The 25,794-nt window shown below is 40.1% G+C and overlaps 1 long non-coding RNA gene across 1 annotated transcript; it reads left to right on the plus strand.

Moving 5' to 3' along the window:
- The first annotated feature begins 265 nt into the window (after positions 1–265).
- LOC4578409 (uncharacterized) lies at positions 266–11,823 on the plus strand. Its single transcript, XR_009765925.1, has 6 exons — positions 266–554; positions 619–1,218; positions 1,344–1,494; positions 1,564–10,875; positions 11,116–11,452; positions 11,805–11,823. It is a non-coding gene; the product is annotated as an uncharacterized LOC4578409 (long non-coding RNA).
- Positions 11,824–25,794: the final 13,971 nt, after the last annotated feature.

Consider the following 25,794-nt stretch of genomic DNA (forward strand, 5'->3'; position numbering starts at 1 on the left):
GGGAGGGGCGGTGCGGGGTAATGAAATTTGTATGCAGAGAGTGTACAACATTTATATAAACAAAACAACACATTTTAATCCATGTTTTAATGTGTAATAAGAACTCGCGAAGCCCAAAATATATTTTTAAAGAATTTTTAATCGAAAAAATCGGCTAAATAAATCTTATGAACAAATTTAATAAATGTAAACAAAGTTTGAATCCTGGGGACCTTACGTCAAGTGACGAATTGTCAAAATGCACTAGAGTCCACCACCTGATATTTTTAAATCCACCTTGCTTTACACGCATTGTTATTGTGTGAGTGTGCGAATCATGACTACATTGTTTACAATCCAAGAGCTGTACAGTAAACTAAATAAGATTGTGCTTTCAAATAAAATTGGATCGAAAATTGAAAAAGTTTCGTAATTTGCATTACATACAGTGCATCACGGTGCCGCATCGTACCAGCAGGTCGATAAATGTTGTGAATGAAGGAACGGCGGTATATTATGAATGGTTGTTTGAGCAGCACGATGGCAGCGAAGCGGTGAACCAACGCCACTTTTTTGTAAGTTAAATTGTGTTCATTTATTGGGTTGTTTTATTCACTAAACAATTATATATTATTTTAGGGGCGGTGTAAGTAAATGTAGTAGCCACTGATAACCGACGAGAATATTTTGGTGTTGATGAAGTGTACCTCTGTTTGGAAGGTCTATTCTACGAACAATTCATATCGCCGGTGATTAGCTACGAGGTAAGCGGCATAGGTGTGCTTCTTCATGCCGTATGATTAAAAATCCCTTCGCCACTGGGACACCGTGTGACGGAACCGTTCAAAACTAGCTTGAAGCTGCGCTAGCTTGTGAAGTCTCTCCCGTCGAAGGTGTGCGCAAGCTACTTTGTACCCCGGCTGCTGGTGATCTAGGAACGGCAGCTCAGGATTTGGTAAGAGGCAAACAGGGCATCAACGCCTATCGAGTGCAATTGCATGAAGAGTGCCTGCTGTGTATATGGAGCTTTTCGTTAGCAAGCATTTAGTTTACTGGACGGGGGTAAATCATTATCTAAGCCAGGAGCTACGGCGGCATACCGAGTGGTCTCGTTTTCGTTGACGGCTGCTGGAACAAAAATGCCAAAAGATGTACGGTGGAATGCAGAAACGCTATCTGACGTTCGGGCGGGGAACGAGCAGCAGGAACTTGAAGAAGTTGTCTTGCGCTAGCCAAGAGGTGAGCATGCGGCAGATATGTGCCATGAACTGTTGAAGGGACGGAAAGAAATTTATTACAATAGATCGAAAGGTGGAACTTGATACAAAATAGTTATATAATATATCTTTTTAATATAATTGCAGAGGAGTCAAGTCATAGACACCATTAACAATATATCGTTGCTAAATGCGGAATCGTACACGGACGCAACGCCGCAGCTGACCCTCAGTTTTGCTTTTGGATTTGTTACTCGTGCTGTAAGATGTGTTCATAGTTTTTACATATTCCCTTACGGTGTGTATCGATGTGGTGCACGCTTACCTCAAATTGATATTTAAATTTTTCATGCATGTCTTTTTGCAGAAATCTTATAAACTATACCGGTTTCCATTCGAAGAAAGAGGACTACATTTAAATTCTGCCAACGAAGGATCGTTTTGGACAGATTGACTATTTTGCCGTGAAATCTCACATCGCCTCCTAGTTTGTACCAACATACACACATCGATATCGTTAATCGACGTTGTAGGTATTCAGATTACATAAACTGTACGAACTACATGTTCGTCGTTCCTCTATTTTTTTTTTTTTTGCGCGGAGTGAAACCTTCCAAAGGCACCCACGATATCCAACCAACCGTCCATATCGTGGGTAGTGTGGGATTCATTGATCGTAATCTATCTGTATTACAGATGTAAACAGTTAGCTTACGATCTATGCGACCTCACTAAAACACTCCGCGTACCTGTTAGCTTCCTCTTGAAGATTTGTGTGAGGGTCTTATTTGATCGTTAGGACGTCCTTCGCGCTGATCTCGTACCTGTGAAAACAGTTTGAAAAAAGAAAAGAAAAGAAAAGAAAAAGAAAAGGAAAAGGAAAAAGAAAAAAAAGAAAAGGGTTCACTGTTGCTTCGTCGAGGTTTCGTCTCCTCGACGTGCCTTTTCCGATGTCTATGTTTGTACTACTACGTTCCTTCCTTCGTCGGTTTATGCTTCTCATTGGGCTTTCATCAGTGTGCGGCCAGATGAGAAAGATGTTTGCGTTCAATGTTTTATCCTTGATGTGCACGTTTTATGTATCATTAGCGTCTAATTATTCTTTCGACGTCAAGGCATCCTAGTTATCTAGAATGCCCTCCCCCTTCCTGCTTTGCCATGCATCATCATCCGCCCAAGGGGTTGGGACTGGGCCCGTGTACCCAAGCTTGGATATTTGATAACACATCCCAAATAGCCAGCTCGTACCTTATACAGTCAGTCCAAAAAGTATTCGTCTAGCTGAATATTTTAAAGAAAAAGGCGAATTATGGCCGCAATGCGTATGGGGCGATAAAAGTAATGATAAAGGTTTGATAAAGAGACCATCAATACACATGTACTGTTAAAAATGAGCATTAAAATAGTGCAATAACAACTAAATTATTTAAAAAACTAAAAAAAGTCGTTTGATGGGCGCGCTAAAAGTATTCGTCCATCTAGCTTTTTAATTATTTACGCTGGACAAACACTACGTAGACGTGAATTAAATGTATTATTATCAATTTACTGGTGACTTCTTTCTAAAATAATGCATTTCTGTTGTTTCAATTGCACTTCAACCGGTCAGAGAGGCACTAAAGGCGGGGGAGTTAAATGATTGGAGCATGAAAGCGCAAATCGTATCTTTAACTTATGCATAACCTATCCTACCCATTTTTGAAGGTTACAAAATGTGTGGAAGGCCTCGTTTCTTCATTTGATCAGAGTTTGGCCATTTTTCTGACACTAATTGTGTGACAAATTGCCATGTAAGCAGCCATCCTTGACGGTTAATCTAACGAAAGAAGCGGTTTAATGCCCGAAAAATCAAATTTTACGAAAGAATCAGTGCAATTTGTGATGGCCAATAAGGTCAGGAGAATAGATGGGTCACATTTGGTTGATGGGTCATGCTGCATTTCATCGTAGCTGGTCATGTAATAGCTGCAATGAGTGAGTTGTTACAAACATGTTTTGTTTGAATAATACCATATCCAGAAAGTGGCCAAATCTGTTAAGGTGCATCAAATAATTCAGGAATTTGTTTCAAATTAGGCTCTACTAACATATTAAAACATGTTTAAATCGCCAAGGTCATACGGCCGACGTCAACTGTAGCGAAAACAGTCTACTAAGATGCAGCAACAAAATCTCGTGTAACGGTAGCACCATGGTGTCATTATACCAGGGCTCATGGAGGAAAGGTGAGCTAGAAAAATGATTCAAATTGATAGGAGACGAGATGGAGAAATATATTCTTGCAGTTTTTAAGTACTTTGGGTGCAAGTTCTGAGAAATTGTACTAAAAAAATACCACATGTTTCAAGAACAGTCAAGCTGGAGAACATACAGAGCATTGTCATTTGCCCGAAACACCAAACCAACTGAAACCAAACTGATGAAAATGATTTAATAGACTCTCAATATGATATCCGTTGCCATTTTTTTAATGGCCACGTGGCCCGGAAATGCAATCTCTCTACCAGCGAATAATTGGAACAAGTCTTGGAGGATGTGTGGGTCAAAACTACGCCTTTTTAAAGGTTCAAATGAGTTCTTGCGTTGTGCAAGTAGTCATCAATAGTCATAAATGCAATAAGAAACAAGATCAGGACATTTTTTTACTCCATAACCTTTGTTTTCTTACGCATATTACGCCAAAAGTCTGATGGACGAATACTTTTTGCGCGCCCATCAAACGACTTTTTTTAGTTTTTTATGTATTTTGGTTGATATAGTACTATTTAAATTCTTATTTTTTAGCAAAACGTGTGTATTGATGGTCCCTTTATCAAACCCCATGATACTTTTACCACCCCATGCCTATTGCCTATTAGTTGATCATCTTTCTCATCTTTTTCCGCGCTTTTGGATCTTGCTGTTGTGTTTTGCGTTTGCGACTAGTGCCCTCTTTGGCTTCATTGTTAGTTTTCATATTTAGAAATCGCATACGAACTATCACTCTCTGTTTTGCGAATGTTTTATGACCTCTGCTGGTAAATCGACTTGTTTCTGAATATTCACCTTTAATCTTCGAACGATTGCAGTTTTTTTATGGAAAGTACCATTTTTGTGCAATTTCTTGTGAATTTTCACAAATAATTTGTGCAACCATCTTTTTGCCAGTGTTTAAAAATTCGTCGCTTGGTTTGTAAAGTCCTCCCAGAGATAGATGCTCCACAAATGTCGGTGGTTGACAATAATTGTGTTCGGATATTATTTTAAAGGTTTGCATTCCCATGTTCAATGCCGGATATTTTGCGTTAAATTTTTTTGCGAGGTAACCCATTATGTACTCTAATCCATCTGCCTCTTGCTCGTTCATAGAAGAGAGATTACTACTCACACTGCTCACTAAATCACTGTCGTCATTGGTCACTAATCCATTGACCCTTTCCATAGCGTTGATATCTGGGAGACTAGGATTGATTCCAGCTTCGGAAAACATCGTTGCTGCTAGAAATTCTTCGCTTTGTACAGATTCATATGTGTCGTCGCCATTCGTTTCCGTCGTTGTGAGGTATTCATCCTGTTCCTGATTTTTTTTTTTCTTCGGTATCTGTCTGATTATGTAAAATACTTGGAGATTTGCCGAGTATCATAATTCTTATTCTGTATGGACAACTCAGCGGCGAAGGGTGATCATAAACCCCTCCTTTTTGTCTAATCTGTGAGAAAAAGTTTTCTAGCACATCTTGATTCAACTGTCAAAGGAAAATAATACGCAACGATTAAACAAATTGTAAAACAGTTTGATGGGTGATTTAATTGATATTTACCTTATATGTAGATATAAATTTAATATCATGTTTTTCTTTCATGTCCTGATACAGCATTTGAAGAGCAGTTGTTTGCATCAGAATTGATTTTTGAAATGTCTGAAGCGAACATTTTCCGATAGCAATTGAATTAAGCATCAACTCGCGCATGTCGTTCAGGGCCTTTATTTGATTATCGTTTCCATTGTATGATTTTTATAGTCCTCTTTAGCGAGTAAGAATTTGATACGCTGAACCATAAATCAGCTTTTTCTATAAAGTCAGCTAGATCTTTTGCTTCTTCACTATGTACATATCTTCGCAAAGAAACAGATACTGTGCGCGATAAAAGTTGTGCTGCTTTTTTCACATTTTGTTTCTCCTGGCTAGTCATCTTGATGTGTCCTTGGTTTATTTTGAACACAGGAGTCATTTCTGCAGCCATACGACCCTCAACTATATGTTTAAGGGGCTCAATTGTTATTGTCTTATCATGATACTTGAATCCGTGATCTACTAGCCAGTTCCTCGTCAACTTTAACAAATGAGGCACATCAGGAACAACATATACATTTTTTTTTGTGATGGGATGTGGAAAAAATGGATTATTATAATCGACTGCTCCCAATTCTTTCCAACAGCTAGTATTTGCAGGACAGTTATCGCTAACTATGGCGACTACATTTATATTTTTTTCATTTAATTTTTCAATAATTTCCATTATGATTTCTTTGGTCATGCTTTGGTCAAATCCTATGTAGATTGGCTGCTTCCAGTTCTTAAATAGTCCTCTAGCCATTACTACTTGAACATAATTGAACGGTCCCATTACTTCACCTGCTGCCGGGTCATATTCTAATACGCTTTCTACTTTCATTTCATCAAAACTTAGAACACATTCTCGATCTTTGTTGCTAAATGTTGTGGCCGCGGTTCCAACTAAATTCAAAACGTCTTCTAAGATGCCTTGCTTTAAGTTAATTTTTCGTCCATACCTTTGTAAGGTGGATGGAGCAGCCATAGGTACATTCAAATCTTTTCCTACGTAACAATATGCCCGCGAACTAAAATATTTCAAGGTAAACGCCTTGCTAATTTCCTCTTTGGTCCATCGTACTCGCTTCTTGTGCTTATTAATCAAATCAATTTGATTGCTAGTCAGAGTGTCTCCTAACATTTTCTTCATTATTGGAACTACATCTGAACTTTGGATGCTTTCTTTCTGAATGGTTTCCAATTTTTTTTTCCAAATTCACATTTTGTTTCTTTAATGCTGTATTTTCTTGAACAACCGAATCCAAATGCTTTTTCAAATTATGGTTTGCTGCTTTTAGGTTTTTAGCCTCCTCTAGTTGAGCAGTTAAGGCAGAAATTTTTAATTTAAGGAATTCAATTTGTTCATCTTTTTATTCGCACATGGCACATTCTTTCTCACACGACTGATATAGCTCATGTCGGCGTTGCTCTAGAAAAACCTCGTTCAATTGTTCTTGCTCATCATTAGTTATGTTCGAGCATGAAATTACAGATGGAATTGCTTTAAACCGAAACACAACACAAACGTATTATTAAAATAATAAAAACAGTAACAATAAATTATATACAGAAGTTTAACAGTGTTAATATATTAATATTAATATATTTATATTAATGAAAAAATAAATAATTATTAATAAATAAGTTACACGCATTACATACGAGAATCATACACCTCAATCGATACTAATCCTTTTATGTTATGTAAAATGTTATGGTTTAGAAACAATGATATAAATCCATTCAATGGCAAAGGTTTGGAAACAAAAAAAGTAAGTAGTACGCTTGCCATTGGATTTGCATGGATCTTTATCATCCGCTTCTCGTTTAATGATCGTCATTTCATTTCGAGGATTGTCAAAGTTACAGAAAGGTGGCTATGGAATTTTGTATTAGCCATTAGGGTAGCCGTTTTTTTCAAATTTATTTACAAATAGCAAAAAATGCTTAATATAATATTAAAACACTTGAAAGCATTCTGCACATTCTTAAACATTAACATAAACTTTTTTTAGACTAAAGTTATACAATGTTAGTCAGCGACGTCTGGACATTCGGACAGCTCCATGTTCGGCATTATGTTGCCCTAAGTGACGCAACGTGTTGGAACATAACCACCGGATAGACAGATGGCCCCACGACGACCAGAGACCGGGAGTTCAGCTTTAACCGTCGACCAGTTTGGTTCAGTTTTCTAGTAAAATTCCATATTTTAAAATTAATAAATTGTAATAATTAAAAAAAGCAACTAAAAACTAAAGCAAATACTATCATTATATCTAATATACACGTACAGACACACAGGCAGACTGACAGACAGACAAAAATAAATGCAAGAAACATTATTTAACTTTGATTATTAATATTCTAAGCGACATTTGCATAAAAAAACTGATTAAACATACTTTAAAATTGTATGAGAAGCAAACCATGTAAACAAGTTTTTAATATTATTACCCGATAACGTTGAAAGATATTTTAAAACTATGATAAAGCAAACTGAAAGAAACTGTGACTCTAAAGACACTACGGCATAAACAACCAACTACTACGGCCTAAATAGGTGGCCTAGCAGTGGTCGAAGAACTGAAAAGCAAATGGCACCAGTTAAAGGAAGCATGCAGCAGCCTTCCTCGTTCTACGCCATTACAATTTTCTTGTTTAATATATAGCTACGTGGCTAGCTACCGCCATGACTACACGTGCACCCCAGCAGCACTAACGTAACGCTAATGTGTGGCGCAGCCGGCAACAGCAACCTGATTCCGGCGAGTGACCAGGCGCATCCGATAAGAACATCAGCACTAATCGAAACAGTCAGCCAGCCAACCAGCCAACCAGCCAACCAGCCAGCCGGCCAGCGAGCCAGTTAACGATCAGTCAAGCTCCATACCGACAGCTTAGTTCTGTTTTAGCACTCCACTAGTAAAGAAAAACATTTTTTAACTTATTTACTCGCTCGTGTCTTTAGTTACACACTTGTCACCGAACATTCATTCGCGAGGAAAGCTATTAATTACTAATTCTCTCTCCCCTCATCTAGATTTTTGTGACCGCTTAGGTTTTGAACTAGTGATACGCGGGTAGTCCCCCCCCCATTAGCAACTCTAAGTGGTTGGAGCAGCGAATACGGGTCGCTCCAAAGTAGGTTCAAGATGCCACGCAAACTGGATGAACCAACGGATCGGAATCGCATGTTTTTTTTACTCATGCATCTAGTATTAAATCTGGGACACCCGAACTCGTTCTACCAACAGAAAGGATTTCGTAACGACTGAACTTGCGCACACGCCGCAGCCACGGGTTAGAATTACCACCGGTCCCTTATTCTAGAACTACAAATGCTACGCACTGTGCGAAGATACATTTTCGATTATTAATGTACGCATTTAAAAGCAGAATTCACATAATCTACATTATAAATAATTACTTCTAATTATATCATATTCAATGAAAACTAGAAAAGTACTTACCCTCACATTTTAATTTCCGCAATGCTGTAGTTTTCATCATAGGAGCGTTGTGCAGCTGATAGTCCTGGGGCTGAAAATGAGAAGAACAAATAATGGAAAAATTGGTAGATTCCCAGCCTTCGCCACGGTTACAAAATTTCTTCCAGAGACTGCGTAACACAGCATCTTTCGGAAATTTATGGAACACAACATCCAATCCCAGCTTTTTTACTTTGCAACGGCTGTTGCTACATGAAATTACTGAACACGCGGTAGGCATGACGAGTAATAAATGTTCAGATATATAATTTTTTTTTCTAAAAAATGAAACACTAAATCTGTGATGATAGCGCGGATTGGGAGTTGTTTATGCTGAGCATGAAAAGTGAGTAGGTAAATATGGAATTTAACCGCCAAAAATGATACCTATACATTTAGAGCTAGCGAAACATAAACAATCCACCAATACAGGCTCATGCGGAAAACCATCTGTCAAAATCGGTGTCCAAGGGGGGGGATCGCCAAAAGCGCTATAACTACACCACATTATACATTCCACCTTGGACTCTGGTTAATTTTTAACGACTGTAATTTTTGAACCATTTGTTTCGCGAGTCCGGCTAATGTTTTTATTTTCGTGTTTACACCTTTCGTAACATACACAGCTATTCTATTGCGCCATCTATTGGCTCTTGTTGTAATCTTGAGAAAACAGAAAGATTCTGCGAAAGTTTAACTCGAATCAGCTCTAATGGGTCACAAATTCGATTTTAGAAAGCTTTGGTGCTCCTGGTGTGGTGCTATAAAATGGCTACTGAGCAATTGCTACGGCTTTACCTGTGCGAAGGATTGATATAACCTTTTTAAATACATGCATATTTGGGATTTTATAAATAAAATAAAGGTACACAGGACCATACAGTGTGACTAATCTAGTGCAAATGATTCTATGTTGGCCATTGTAACTATTTAACGCTTAGGTTTTGAACTAGTGATACGCGGGTAGTCCCCCCCCCCCCATTAGCAACTCTAAGTGGTTGGAGCAGCGAATACGGGTCGCTCCAAAGTAGGTTCAAAATGCCACGCAAACTGGATGAACCAACGGATCGGAATCGCATGTTTTTTTTACTCATGCATCTAGTATTAAATCTGGGACACCCGAACTCGTTCTACCAACAGAAAGGATTTCGTAACGACTGAACTTGCGCACACGCCGCAGCCACGGGTTAGAATTACCACCGGTCCCTTATTCTAGAACTACAAATGCTACGCACTGTGCGAAGATACATTTTCGATTATTAATGTACGCATTTAAAAGCAGAATTCACATAATCTACATTATAAATAATTACTTCTAATTATATCATAATCAATGAAAACTAGAAAAGTACTTACCCTCACATTTTAATTTCCGCAATGCTGTAGTTTTCATCATAGGAGCGTTGTGCAGCTGATAGTCCTGGGGCTGAAAATGAGAAGAACAAATAATGGAAAAATTAGTAGATTCCCAGTCTTCGCCACGGATACAAAATTTCTTCCAGAGACTGCGTAACACAGCATTTTTCGGAAATTTATGGAACACAACATCCAATCCCAGCTTTTTTACTTTGCAACGGCTGTTGCTACATGAAATTACTGAACACGCGGTAGGCATGACGAGTAATAAATGTTCAGAAATATAATTTTTTTCTAAAAAATGAAACACTAAATCTGTGATGATAGCGCGGATTGGGAGTTGTTTATGCTGAGCATGAAAAGTGAGTAGGTAAATATGGAATTTAACCGCCAAAAATGATACCTATACATTTAGAGCTAGCGAAACATAAACAATCCACCAATACAGGCTCATGCGGAAAACCATCTGTCAAAATCGGTGTCCAGGGGGGGGGGGGGGGGGATCGCCAAAAGCGCTATAACTACACCTCATTATACATTCCTCCTTGGACTCTGGTTAATTTTTAACGACTGTCATTTTTGAACCATTTGTTTCGCGAGTCCGGCTAATGTTTTTATTTTCGTGTTTACACCTTTCGTAACATACACAGCTATTCTATTGCGCCATCTATTGGCTCTTGTTGTAATATTGAGAAAACAGAAAGATTCTGCGAAAGTTTAACTCGAATCAGCTCTAATGGGTCACAAATTCGATTTTAGAAAGCTTTGGTGCTCCTGGTGTGGTGCTATAAAATGGCTACTGAGCAATTGCTATGGCTTTACCTGTGCGAAGGATTGATATAACCTTTTTAAATACATGCATATTTGGGATTTTATAAATAAAATAAAGGTACACAGGACCATACAGTGTGACTAATCTAGTGCAAATGATTCTATGTTGGCTATTGTAACTATTTAACTTACGACAGTTGTTTTCTACTACATAATAGGTTGAATTTTCGGATACATCGTGTGTAGGTCGGTAAAACATTTGTTACAACAAATATCGTGTAAACAAATGAAATTTAAGTCATAGCATCGTAGCATTTTTCCATGTCGCCGAAAAATCAATAAGTAAATTTGACAATATTGATCTTGTGAATATATATTGTGAAAATATTATGCTCGAGAAGTGATTAATTATTTAACAGAAATGAAATGTATGATTTCATAGTATTGTAAATAAAACAAATTAATTTGGATTCAATGTAATGGCAGGAATCAACAACATTTCCAATATGAGTCAAGCAGCGATAAATCCCAATGAAAGTGTTAAGTCTTCGGGAGGCGACGAAATCGAAAATGTGAATTTAACCATGCTACACCTTTGCAAATTGTTTGAAGAATACATCAATTTGAAAAAAATATTGTCCGAAAATGAACGAGATGTAAGACTGTATCAGATGCTACCGTTATATTGCAATGTGGCGAAAAATGAAAATCTGGTGAACGAAAAAACTCCAACTTTTGGATCGCCCCGCTTATTATCGTGGGAAGGACATGCTGTATTTTGTCAACAAATCAGTCAGTTGTTAGCCAGGGAAATCAAAACAAGGTAAGCAGATAACAATAGAATCTAATATAACTGCTGGTACTACAGTTGACTTGAATTTTACAGTTGTACTCTTCCTTGCTAGTATTAGTTAATTTGGCCCAGTAACAGGGCTACGTAATAGAATTTCAGATGCTATATTGACTGCTAGGTATTTTATCCATTTATTGAAAGGTTATCCATACATTGTAATGTAATATAAATGTAATTTTCTATAAATGTAATTTTCAATCAACCCATATGACCGTGTTGCTACCTTGGTACAGGTTATATTAAATTTTTATTCATGTTTTTATGTATTCCGTAAATTTAAAATAACAAGATTTTATTTATTTATTTCTTTAAATGGATGTAGGGGCCCCGTGCTAGTCGAACTCTAAGCCCCCCCCTCCCCCAGGTACAAAATTTAAGTACAATTATTATTGCTTAGGGCCCCCGACACAGTAGGTAAGATCAACACTTCGCCGTTTTAGTATTTATAGAATTTTTGGAAAAAATTGTACATCCTACTTATGTTAACTGTTTCGAACATTCGAGTCACTCTTCACTGATCATAATCCTGCCAATTATCAAAATCAACAATGAAACAAAAACAATAAAAACAAAAAAAAACAACATTTTTATTTCAAGGACTTAAGAATTGTGGCGTTTATTCAACAAAATTATAATTTCCGTGTTATTAGTATTGTTTTATAAACACCATTGATTAGTTCAGTATCAAAGAGAGCATTTTTTAAATAAAACTATATCGTATGAAATGTCACCAAAACTAATGTGGCCAATGGAGGTAAAATCGGCACCACACTTGTTAGTAGTTCAATGCTTATGTGTAGTATGTTAACATTATATATAGCTGTTTTACCTGGTTTCACACGGGATAAAATCAATGTCTTGTTTTAATTCAAAATAGAAGAATTTGCAATCCGAGGAGTACAAAACAAAAGATTACAATGATTATTACGATTTTATACCTAAGCATCGATTCTTCTTATCTGTAGTAATAACAGTAGGTAGTTAAGATCTGCTATCACAATCATCCGTTTGGGATACAGTATCGAACAGAATGATAGGACCCTAGTGTTTTCAACGCAGCATGCACCCGTTGGGACAGGTTTATGTGTGGTTTGTGTGTTTGTGTGTGTGTGTATATGTGTGTGTGTACATGTGTGTGTGTGTGTATGTATGTTTGAATTTGTATTGGTGTGTGTGTTTGTTTCACAAGTATGTCGTTTTGGATAGATTTGTTAGTAGTTTTTTTTGTGTTTTGGGTTAGGTTTTTGATGTAATAAGCAGGACCTCCGCCCTCGCGATCAGTGTGTTTTTGATAAATTAATAATTTTACGGTCTTCTTTCGCCGTGGTCTTCTGAGAACGTCCGGTCTTCCGGACTTGCGCGTTTCGGTTGTCCAAGCGCGTTTCGGTTGTCTAAGCACGTTTCGGTTGTCCGAAACGCGTATGCCACAAAAGTGCGCGATCGTTCCATTACGAACTCGATCGTTTTGCGCTTAATGCCAGCAGCCGCCATTCACTTTATCATATGGCGCTGATAATCGGTACAATGTTTACCTCGACCCATTGTTACTAACATTGCTTGCTTGGACCGTCAAGAACGCGCTGGTTAAAAACTTGGACACGGCTGATCCCGTGCTCTGCCTGCGTTCTACTTCTATACGCGATGAATTACATCGTTGTCAAGCAGCGAAAACATCGCATGGATAAAAACTATCAACGAGTACGCGAGTAAGCGTCTTCCCTTCAAAATCGAGAACAGAATACTGTCGCGCTCATGAAACAAAACGCCCATTGAAAAGAACAACTGTGCACCAGCTCAATGCACGCACCAAGTTTTCCATGCGCACACAACGTTCAACGCAGAGATGCACGCAGGCCTTTCAATGGCGTGCAGTGGAGAAACACCTGTGAGGGAATGCCGAGTTCATTGCTATTGTGCGCGTGTCCATTTTGCATCGCTGCACATGCACATTCATCAATCAGCACACCGGCGTTTTCGTCCGAGGAACAAGCGCTGCTGTCGATGCAAACTTTAGCTTTTATCCAAGTGCAAACGCACGCTGTTTCACATGATAACACACATTATCAGAATACTTTCAACGCAATATGACATAATGGCAAGCTACGTTTTTCAGACAAAAACCCGCGCACTTGCAAATACACATTAAAAAGCACACTATCTTTCTACTACACACACTCACACAACACACACACACACACACATACACACACACACACACACACACACATACAGTATCGGACAGAAAGATAGGGCATTGGGTTTTTAACGCACCGTGCACCCGTTGGGCCAAGTTTATGTGTGGTTTGTATGTGTTTGTGTTTGTGTGTGTGTGTGTGTGTGTGTGTGTGTGTGTGTGTGTATGTGTGTGTGCATGTGTGTGTGTGTGTGTGGATGTATGTTTGAATGTGTATTGATGTGTGTGTTTGTTTCACAAGTAGGTCGTTTCGGATAGATTTGTAAGTAGTTTTTTTGTGTTTTGGGTTAGGTTTTCGGTGCGATAAGCAGGACCACCGCCCTCGCGATTAGTGTGTTTTCGATATATTAACAATGTTACGGTCTTCTTTCGCCGTGGTCTTCTGAGGACGTCCGGTTGACTTGCGCGTTTCGGTTGTCCAAGCGCGTTTCAGTTGTCTAAGCACGTTTCGGTTGTCCGAAGCGCGTTTGCCACAAAAGTGCGCGATCGTTCCATTACGAACTCGATCCTTTTGCGCTTAATGCCAGCAGCAGCCATTCGCTTTTACATATGGCGCTGATGATCGGTACAACGTTTACCTCGACCCATTGTTACTAACATTGCTTGCTTGGACCGTCAAGAACGCGCTGGTTAAAAACTTGGACACGGCTGATCCCGTGCTCTGCCTGCGTTCTACTTCTATACGCGATGAACTACATCGTTATGGAGCAGCGAAAACATCGCATGGATAAAAACTATCAACGAGTACGCGAGTAAGCGTCTTCCCTTCAAAATCGAGAAAAGAATACTGCCGCGCTCATGAAACAAAACGCCCATTGAAAAGAACAACTGCGCGCCAGCTCAATGAACGCACAAAGTTTACCATTCGCACACAACGTGCAACGCAGAGATGCACGAAGGCCTTTCAATGGCGTGCACTGGAGAAACACCTGTGAGGGAATGCCGAGTTCATTGCTATTGTGCGTGTGTCCATTTCGCACCGGTGTCGCATTCACATTCATGAAACAGCACACCTGCATTTTCGTCCGAGGAACAAGCGCTGCTGTCGATGCAAACTTTAGTTTTTATCCAAGTGTAAACGCACAATGTTTCACATGATAACACACATAATAAGAATAATTTCAACGCAATATGACATCATGGCAAGCTATGTATTTCAGACACAAACACGCGCACTTGCAAATACACATTAAAAAGCACACTCTCTTTCTACTACTACTACACACACACACACACATGCACACACACAGACACACATACATACACACACACACTAATACACACATACACACACACATACACACATACACACACACAAACACAAGTAACGTGGCAAAACAAGTGTACGGTGCATTGAAAAAAAAGGGTCCTATCTTAATGTCCGATACTGTACACACACACACACACACACACACACACACACACACACACACACACACACACACACACACACACACACACACACACACACACACACACACACAAACACATACACACAAACACAAGTAACGTGGTAAAACAAGTGCTCGGTGCGTTCAAAAAACCAGGGTCCTATCTTAATGTCCGATACTGTACCACTTAGTTTTTGGTTTATCACGGAGTTTATTGGACCTTTAGGGGCGCCACAAATGGTCCCTAATTTTTTAAAAAGATACGCAACACGCTTTGCGAACTACGTTTTGGTAGAATTCGATTTATTCCTTTTTCTTTTAAGCCGCGGAACGGTGAGTTCGGGAGAGACGCGAAAATTAGTGTTGTTCGTTCGAGAGTTGCCGGAGAAGAAGTGTTGGGTAAGCCGGACGGATATGCGCGTGTCGGTGTTGAAACGTTTAGGACGAGAGAGAGCGTGTATGGAGCAAACCACCGTTTTTATAGCTGCGGTGCAGCATGCTACCACTGTTTGTCCTGCTCTAGCTTTGTGTGCAGTCCCTGCCTAACTAGCCCGTTAAACATTTTCTGTTGGTAGTTCTAGGTGTGCGCACCAGATGGCGCTCTGGTCGCTACAGACCTATATACCATATACAGGCACACCCCGATATATGCTATTGATGCGGAATGGAGGCAATCGCGTATCTCGATTATTAGCGTAAGTCGAATTTCGATGTTTTCGGTCAAATTATACCTAATTTTTGTATCATTCTACTTGAGGAGGTAGGTTTTAGCCATTAAATTAAATATTTGATCTAATTTCAACTAAAAAAGTAAAATTTTGTACCATTTAATATGGTTTTAAAATTCGACGTAGAACTGTCAAATTAAGAAAATCGCGTATAGCGAAATTGCGTATATCGTGAATGGCGTATATCGAGGAATACCTGTACCTTTTGAAATGGTTTTTAAAATTCGACCAAAAGGGAAGTTATTTTGCTTTTGACATTCGACAATTTTATAACATACCGTATACGAAAATCGCGTATCTCGAATATGACGTATATCGGGGAATATCTTTACCCATGTACCAGCGCTAAAAAGCTATACCAAGTTCCTGATCCATACCGGTCGTGAAGTTGATCCCATACCGGATCTGAAATATATCTTGAACCTATAGGGTAAACATATCTATAGTGGTGTACTACCAATACTACATTGGGCCATTCCATTACAGTGATAGAAACACCCCATATTTTATGAAATTTGTTTATTTTCTAACATCTTCCTAAATCCTTAGGATTTCATAACAAAACTCATATTTTTGTGAACGCTTTAAATGACCTCATAACAACGCAATATTTATTGTTTTAACAATGCCTTGATGAAATGCTATTGATTTACCAAACTTCATTGGTAAATTCACAAAATAGGGATGTTCTTATAGTGGGCATAGTTATGAAATTAGTGAAAACAGGACATTTTAGATATTTTCTGATGATATATTATTGTTAACACTTCGTATTGTTTTTTTTTTTTTACAAAAATAAGCAACAGAAATGAGTTTCTTGTATGTAATTTACCAAAAAAAAGTCCAAAATTCGCACATCCAACTGAGTGAAAAATCGACTTAGAATCAAGCATACTCTTCCCGGCTTTTGAAGACTACAGTTTTTTATGATCAAATTATGTAAGAAATCAATATTACGGATATCATTCTTACTATTAATATGAAAACAGCTTCAAACTAAGTTGCATGTATAATATACACAGTTCTTGAGGTATCTTTGATTACCAACACTATAGTAACACCATACGACGACTATGGGAACCATACCACCATTAGAAGAGTGCGGGGGGCGGTCCCGTGGTACAGTCGTCAACTGTAGTCGAACGACTCAAAAACATGCGCGTCATGGGTTCAAGCCCAGAATGGACCATCCCCCCGATGCAAGGATTGACTATCTGGCTACGTGGTAATGAATTAAGTCTCGAAACCCTGTACAGGCCGGCATGTCCGCGCAGGACTTTACGCCAAATACAGGAAGAAGACCACCATTATTGTTTTGTATTACCACCATTATACAAATTATGTACAACGAAGTCGTCACAAAAATATGCTTTTTGTGTAAATTTGTTGAATCCGTGACAATTTTGTGATTACGAAAATAAAACATGTTCCAATTGATATGTGTTAAAATTTTCATTTCCTGATACTTTTAATCTACTAAAGCACATCTGTACCCCAAGACATTGCACCACTATCGATACATTTACCCTACCGGTACTGAAATCGTATACGTACCGTTATAATGGCTCGAAGAACCGTACCGGCCTTGGAATTGATCGCTAACCCACACCAGAACTTACACTGAACCCATAACGGTCCTGAAACTGATCCTGACCCCATGCAGATCCTGCAACATATACCTTCCAGTTTTGGAAGTGAATTCCACACTGATCCTTGAACTGATTAAGATATTTCATGGAACTGACCATATCAGTCATGAAACAGATCCTGATTCCATACTTTTCTAAACACTAAAAACTAAGTCGGCGTTGCGTTTTCTATAGTCGATGTGGTTGCCATTGTATGAATGTAGACTAAGCAAGAACCATCTAAGCTACCGCTGGAAAGTAATGCTGATCAGCTTTTACTAGAATTTTATAATAGAGACTAGTTAATTTGGCCCAGTAACAGGGTTTTGTAAGATAGTTTCGAAGGTATTTAATAACTTTAGGGTGCGTGCTAAGGATTTTTGAAAGGGCAACGCAAATTCCAGGTGATATTTAGTTCCAAGGGATGCATTAAAAAATACTGATTCAAAATTCATACCGATCCTGGGACTAATCCAAAACCCATGGCCATCCTGAAATTTTACAGAAATCGTTCTGGTGCTGGAATTGATTGTCAACACTATCGAGGTTTCAATTAAAAAGTATGCCAACAAAAAAGCATTCAATTATTAAATTCTGACTGTATGTGTTAAAATTAGTCTTAAACCTGGCCATGAAACTAATCATAACCTATAATCGATCTTTCAACTGATCCTGACACCATACAGGTCGTGGAATTGGTCCCGATCCCATACCGCAGTGGTCTCCAACCTTCTTAGGATCACGCATCAAATGACTTTGAAAACACATTAGCTGCGGATTTACAGGGATTACATTTTTTGAACTTAGTTCAAAGCTTTTAGATCAAAAATATGTTAAAAATTTTTTCTAGACATTCCTGTTGAAATTTTTATGGCTCGATTATGGCGAAAAAATGCACGATGTGTATTAAGCTTTTCTTTTCAAAAAATCTTTCGTGGACCATTTCTTTTCACGCCACGGACCACAGCTTGAATAACTGCTACAAAAACCATACCGGATCCCGAACTCATACCGGAACTTACTCTAAACCTATAACGATGCTGGAACCGATCCTGACCTCATGCAGATCCTATTACATATACCTACGGGTACTGGAACTGATCTCAAACCCATACTGCTCGCTTTTATAATTCGGGACTTAAATAGTATCTGAATCTGTTCATCTGTTCATGCCTCGTATGGACTGTTGCCCTAAGCCATGATTGATTATTTGGCTGCGTGGTACTTAATAAGTATCGAAAGCTTATTATTGCGGGTATGAGCTGTTACCCCTAAAAGAATGTTACTTTTTTGTAAAAATGTGTTCGTGATATTTTCATATACAGTTCACGCTCGGTAATCCGTATTTGAATCGAGTGCGGATTATCGAGTGAAGTTTTGATGTGTTTTTTTTTTTTAATATTTTAGTCACAATTCTTCAGTTGATTGTTACATTACCTACTTTTTCATGTTGTACGAAGAATGTTTATAATTTTAAAAATAGAAGGATATTTATCTCTTTAATCATATTTCACTACTTTTGCCCAAACATTGTTTCATCTCATGAATTTGATTGTCAAAAGAGCGGATTACTGAGCGTATACAGTATCTGGACCTATAGTAGCGGCTACCTAAATATTCTGATTTTGAGGCATCCTCGACAGTTTCTCTGTACACTTATTGGAAAACTATCCTAACACATCGTTGATGACATTGTTTAGCTCTGTTTTAGCTAAACATTAGGCCAATATACGAAAAAATCCCAAAAATTACGCAAAAGTGTGCAAGTATAGAATTCTGACTGTAACTTGTATCCAGTGCTGCAAAATGTCATGCGTATCACGAAATTTTCACCAACGAAAACAATGAACATATCCGTGGTAGCTTGATGCTCAGGAGTGTCCGAAACTGCTCATGGTCTCGCACCTTCGTCTGCCAATCCATTATCCCGGCCTTAATGGCGGACGCCTCCATGCCATCTTGCCACCTCAATTTGGGCCTACCACGCCTCCTCTGTCCTTGTGGACGGTTGTGTGTCATTTTAGCGGCTCCTCCATTGTCCTTCCACACATACGGGGCCAAGTATCCTTCTGAGCATCTTCCTCTCGAACGCGGCTAAGAGGGTTTCGTCAGATTTGGACAGTGTCCATGTCTCAGAGGCGTATGTGAGTACTGGTACTATATAGGTACTATATAGTCCCAGCTTCGTCCGTCGCGACAGGTTCTTTGAGGTGAACTGCTTTTTCAGGCTGTAGAATGACCGGTTGGCAGCCAGCATCCTTGCGCGCAACTCAGCTTCCATGCTATTGTCGTTGCTGACCTTTGACCCAAGATAGATGAATTGTGGGACGACTTCAAAAGTGCGTTCACCTACCTGCACGTCACGCCTACATAGATTCTGATTATTTATTGGTAGGCCCGCTGATGTTGCCACCATCAGTTGGGTCTTTGCCTCATTTATCTGCAATCCGAGGTTCTCTGCCGCCTTCTCGATCCCTTGGTAGGCTTCTGCTTCATAGGAGAGCCGCAGACCAATGATGTCTATATCATCAGCGTATGCCAGGATCTGGATTGACTTATAGAAGATGGTTCCCGTAGTCTCCACCCTCGAGTCACGGATGGCCCTCTCTAGCGCCAGGTTGAATAGGAGACAAGCAAGCCCGTCCCCCTGGCGCAGACCTTTGGTCGTAGCAAAAGGTCCTGAGAGTTTTTCATCCACCCTCACCTGGCAAGTGACGTTGGTCATAGTCATTATAACTAGCCTTATCAGTTTGGCCGGGATTCCAAAAGAGCTCATAGCGTCGTACAGTTTTACCCTGGCTATGCTATCGTATGCGCCTTTGAAGTCAATGAAGAGATGGTATGTGTCATTTCTGTATTTAGCCATCTTCTCCAAGATCTGCCGCATGGTGAAGATCTGATCAGTGGTTGATTTTCCGTTTCGGAATCCTCTTTAATAGTTTCCTACTATCTCTTCGACGTGCGGGACAAGGCGATCCTAAAGGATCAGGGAGAATATTTTATAGGCGGTATTCAACACCGTAATACCCCTGTAGTTGTTGCAGTCCAACCTATCCCCCTTCTTGTATATGGGGTAGATGATGCCGAGATTCCAATCACAAGGCATCGATTCGCTTGCCCACACCTCAGTGACAATTTGATGAATCTCGTTTTCTAGTCGGGCACCTCCATTCTTGACCAGTTCAGCTGCAATTCCGTCGGTTCCGGGTGCCTTGTTCTATCTAGGATAGCCTTTTGTGTTTCTTCTATGCTAGGTGGCAGTAGCATGACACAATCTGCTAGTGGCGCTTCTAGCTGTTCGTTTAACAGGTCGTTGAATTTCATCAACGTACTGAGCCCACCGCGAGAGAACCTCTGGCTAGTTACTGACCAGATCTCCATCCTTGTTGCGACAGCAGGTTACCTTAGGTACGACGTTGTTTCGGTGACCTGCTATCGCTTGGTAAAACTTTCGTCCGTACACCTCTCTGGTTGGCTCGAGTTCCCGCAAGTTTTGCTCCTCCAAAGCATGCTTCTTGGAGCGGTGAACTCGTTTCTCTTCGCGTCTGAGCCGTGAATATTCCTCTGCGCATGTCCGCGTTCTATGCCGCGGCTTGGAATTCCTAAAGCGGCTTGGAATTCCTGTTGGACAGTAATGTCCCTAGAGAGTCCGTGTTGAGCCGAGGCTGCGTGTTTTCTCCGCCCCCATTGGCGCGGGGGCGGGAGATTCTACAACGTATCACTAAGCCAACCAAGTAGTGATCGGAATCGATATTGGCTCCTCGATATGTTCTGACATTTAACAGACTCGACTGTCGTCGGCGGCTTATTAACACGTGGTCGATCTGGTTGAAGGATTCTCCACGCGGGTGCGCCCATGTAATCTTGTGGATTTTTTTTGCGCGCAAATTTGGTACTTCCTACAACCAGATTGTTCGCTGCGGCGAACTGGACCAATCTACTACCATTATCGTTACTGTGCTCATGCAGACTGTGACAGCCAGTGTATTGTCAGTACATTGGCTCCCTACCGACTTTTGCGTTGAAGTCCCCCCGGATGATTGTGAGATCATGCCTATCGTTTATAGCCTTGAAATCCATGATTGCGGGTTTCAATCGGGGACCTACGGCGAAACCCGTACCGAGCACGCGGTGGCGGTCGTGGCAGCTGTAGTATATATCGTAGCAATGCTTACCACGCCTGTTTTGCACACCGTTCCCTAGCCACCGAATCTCTTGTAGAGCTACGAGGTCCATGCTCAGTGTGGCTAGGGCATCATCAAGTTTTTTCAAGGCTCCGGCTTCGCTTAGAGTGCGTACGTTCCATGAGCCCATTTTAAGAGTAGTCCTGGGGCATTGCGTAGGGTCGGTATCGTTGGTTCCGTTTCGATGATTCCTGGTGCTTTCTGTAGTCTGTAAATGCATGGGACTGGGTGACTGGCCCCGCGCCCACGTGACCGCTTTGTTTAGCGTAGGGTTGCCCCCCCTGACGTTCAGGCACCCGGTTTCCCGGGATACCCATCCCCCTCCTGGTTCGCCATATGCCACTATCCGCCCAAGGGGTTGGGTCAAGCCCGTGTACCCAAGCTTGGATATGTGGTGACACATGTTACCACTCTGCACGACGAGGACGTGTCGGAATAGGAGTTGGATGGGAGAGCCTGTATTATCCCTCACTGGGGCTTCGGATCCCATCCCATTACAGAGCAAACACGAGCTGAACACGACATGTAAATTTTTGAGTCCAACGCGATACTCTGACTGACAAGCTTAGCTTAATGCCGGCGCAAGCATAATCATGATTTTTTCTGGCTGTTAACAGTGCTGCCAAATGCCACTGTTTCAGTCATCAACACACATGACTGAAACGAAGCTCAAATCAGATCACGCACACAACTGAGATGATCAGTGACGATACTCAAACAGTTCGAGAATCAATCACATGCTTGGTGACATTTAGTTTAGCACCCAACTTCTGGTCACTCACTTGGTCACGACATTTTTTTCGGCGATAATCGCGACATTCTTGGAATATACTTGGCGCGTGGGCTCTAGCAACAAAATGAGCATGCTTTCTCCCTCTATCTGTTTTGATTATCTGTCGGGTCAAACAGAGCGAGAAAGCATGCTCATTTTGTTTCTTGGAACCACTCGCACGCAAAGCATATCTCCCGTGACCATCGCGATGATCACCGACTGAAAATGTCGCGACGAAGTGACTGACCAAGAGTTGGTTGCACATTATGTCACCAAGCATGTGATGGTCGCACCAACTGTCTGAGGCTCGCCTCTGATCTTTGCAGTAGAGCTCGTGACCAAAGTGGGTTTATTATACAGGTGGCCTTATCCTGAACAATTTGACAGCCGTGCTGTAGAAAAATGAAAACGATATGACAGGAGGGGATACGATCATTTGTTGATGTATGCGTGTGAATTCCAATGGCTGTTTTGGTTTGTGTCGTAGTGTGGGTGAAAAACTACGTATCACAATCGAATCCCCTCCTGTCATTCGTTCGTCCAATATGGCCTTCCCGCCAAACCTATAAGCCCACCTAGTCCCTATACCCACTTTGCTCGTGACGCTGAGATGATTTTGTTTCATCCAGAATTTGTCATGACATGAGGGACATTCTGCAAAATTGATCACCGCAAAAAAGTCGTGATATAGTGACTGACCAAGCGATGGTCGCAAACATGTCATAAGCATGTATTAGTCACACCAATCGTTCTGAGTATCATCTCTGATTACAGGGTTTACCAAGTCACTTTGCGATGTGAGCTGCACAATTCATCTCACTTGAGACGTATTTCTATTCTGACGTGCTACTTCATTTGGCCCGAAATAATTTTATATTCCGCCGTATTCATTTTCATCCATTATATGAAGTCTTTTCATAGGGGATGTTGCTGGAGCCGTCCGCGATGTTTACATTTTTTTTAAAACAAATTTTTGGGCTTTTAGTGCTGATTTGCGATACAAGTATGTTGTTTAACAAAGAATAGAAGTTTATCTTTGCTCCGTTGTAGCATTCTAGCCGAAACATGGGTTATTCATTGAGATATTAGCAGATTTGACTGAGCAGGTTCAACTACTGTCTGTCTGTCATGCTACTGTCTACGTGTATAATTAAGTTTAACATAAGTTTATCAGCACTCTCATCACTCATATTCACCCCATTTCCAACAAAATTATGAAAAAAAAAAGATTTTAAAGAAGTGCTGAATCCGTTTGTTTACACTCACTCCGACCGCCGGTTGCTTCGACCAACTGTCAAACACACAGATGCTAGAACAAAAATGTCGACGAAACCTTCATCGATTCGAAAGGCGAAAACGATACCAATTTTTCTCCCGTTCGACTCGAGTGCTTCCGACGGAATCGAATGTCATTCGAGTAAAATAATAGGCCTGAAAGTAAGAAGACTCGTTGCATGTTGTACAATGAATACAACAATTCATGAATTGGGCATCCTTTTGAGGTCTGAGAGCAAGAAAAGTCGCTGGGGGCCAGATCTGGAGAATACGGTGGGTGGGGAAGCAATTCGAAGCCCAATTCATGATTTTTTGCCATCGTTCTCAATGACTTGTGGCACGGTGCGTTGTCTTGGTGGAACAACACAACACAAAAGTTGCTTGACAAAAGACGCTCTGTCTCACAAACTAATTGACATACAGACGTCAAATTTTGACACGAATCATTTGAAGGTTGGTACTATATAAAAAAAATGCATTTAATACTAGCGGCGCCATCTATGTGTCAGACCGGGGACTTATCAGCCAACCTGTTAGCCATATTTGCAACAGTTAACACGAAGATTAACCGAAGAACAACCGAAGGGAAAGGGCATCGACCGTAGCGCGGAGCGAGAACCAGCGAAAGGGTACTTAAGGAACGACGGATGAAGAAGAGCCCTTTTCTCGCGTGTTTAAGTCCCGGAAGAAAGAGTTTTTTTTTAACCTTTGCGATTGAATAAAGTGTTAAACGAACTTTTGCGTTTACTATTCGTGGATTTTTTCGAGTTGAGAAAATTCTGTTGCTCGAGGCAACACTATCCATTAGCGTATGGATGCCCGATCATTTGGAAATATAAACCTTGCCAGCATATTGTTGGAAGTTGTTCACTTGTCCATGGTTATGCAGCTCCGACTGGTTTACTATATTGCATAGCACCACTCATTTTGCAACTCATTTTGCAGCACTCAAGCATTTGACTTCCCTTGGATTAAAGTTCAAAGTAAAGCACATATTTGTCGACTTTTTTAAACGTTTTGAAACACAAAGTAAAACACTGCTATGAATGCTCAAATGCAAACCGCTTTCAATGCTCACTGCCAAAACGAACGTGGTAGAATCTCCACCACCAAAATATACTTTTTACACCGAGAAGTTTTGTATTGAAGAAAACAATGGTGTCTTTTGTTTTGAATGTCTCAATGATACAATCACTCTACCATTGTACTTTTTCGTACAGGATGATCCTTTTGTGAGCAAACGTCACCTGTGAGTAAACGTCACCTATGAGCGTAACGCGAGCGTAACTTGAGCGTCACCTCTTACTTCGGTTTGTACCCAACCGACATTGTCACGTTCCAAGCGGTTTTTTTTGTATTGAAAAAGTGTTCTCTATAGCGCGGTCAAATCATTCTCGATAGCAGAACTACCCAACCGGCATTATCGCACGATTTTTATGTGTAGGGGAAAGCGGGGCAAAATGGGCATGTTAAGCAGTTTACTGAATATTCCTTTGAATATTCCACAAAACACAAATTTTCTTTCATTAATGTATGCCTCAACCATTTATCTATGGATTAAAATTGCCACATAGAATAAAAACAACTTAAAAACATGAAAATAATGTAAAATAAAAGTTGATGTTTTACGAGAAGCTATTTTGACACGCGGGGTAAAATGGGCATAGCGCTGGGGCAAAATAGGCATATGTAAACAAACTGTGGAACGTCAAAACACTGGGGCAATTTGGGCCACAACAACTGCGCTTAGGTAATGGTCTATGCTTTTGCGCACGTTTCGTGAAATGTATTATCGTTCTATCTTTTGATTTGCTGGTCAGAAAAGCCCTTAAAATTCTTCCAAAAATATGTTATCAAGATTAAAACAGTTTTTAAACGTTTAAATCTACAAAATCGAATCTTATGAAGCTGTGTCTGTTATCATTTTGAGGCGACAAATACAACACCATAGCCTCACCAAGCGCCGTATGTCAAAAGCATCTGGCCATTTTGCCCCAAGCGTAACTGCCCATTTTGCCCCACGTGAAGCATTTTTGTATTTTTTGTTGTATTAATAAAAATACGCATTCAATCGCCTTGCTTTCTTCAGACAAATTGTAAAGAAATATCATATCTTTAAAAATATATCAAGAAAAACGTC

This window comes from Anopheles gambiae, chromosome 3 (genome assembly GCF_943734735.2).
Source record: "Anopheles gambiae chromosome 3, idAnoGambNW_F1_1, whole genome shotgun sequence".
Lineage (NCBI taxonomy): Eukaryota > Metazoa > Arthropoda > Insecta > Diptera > Culicidae > Anopheles > Anopheles gambiae.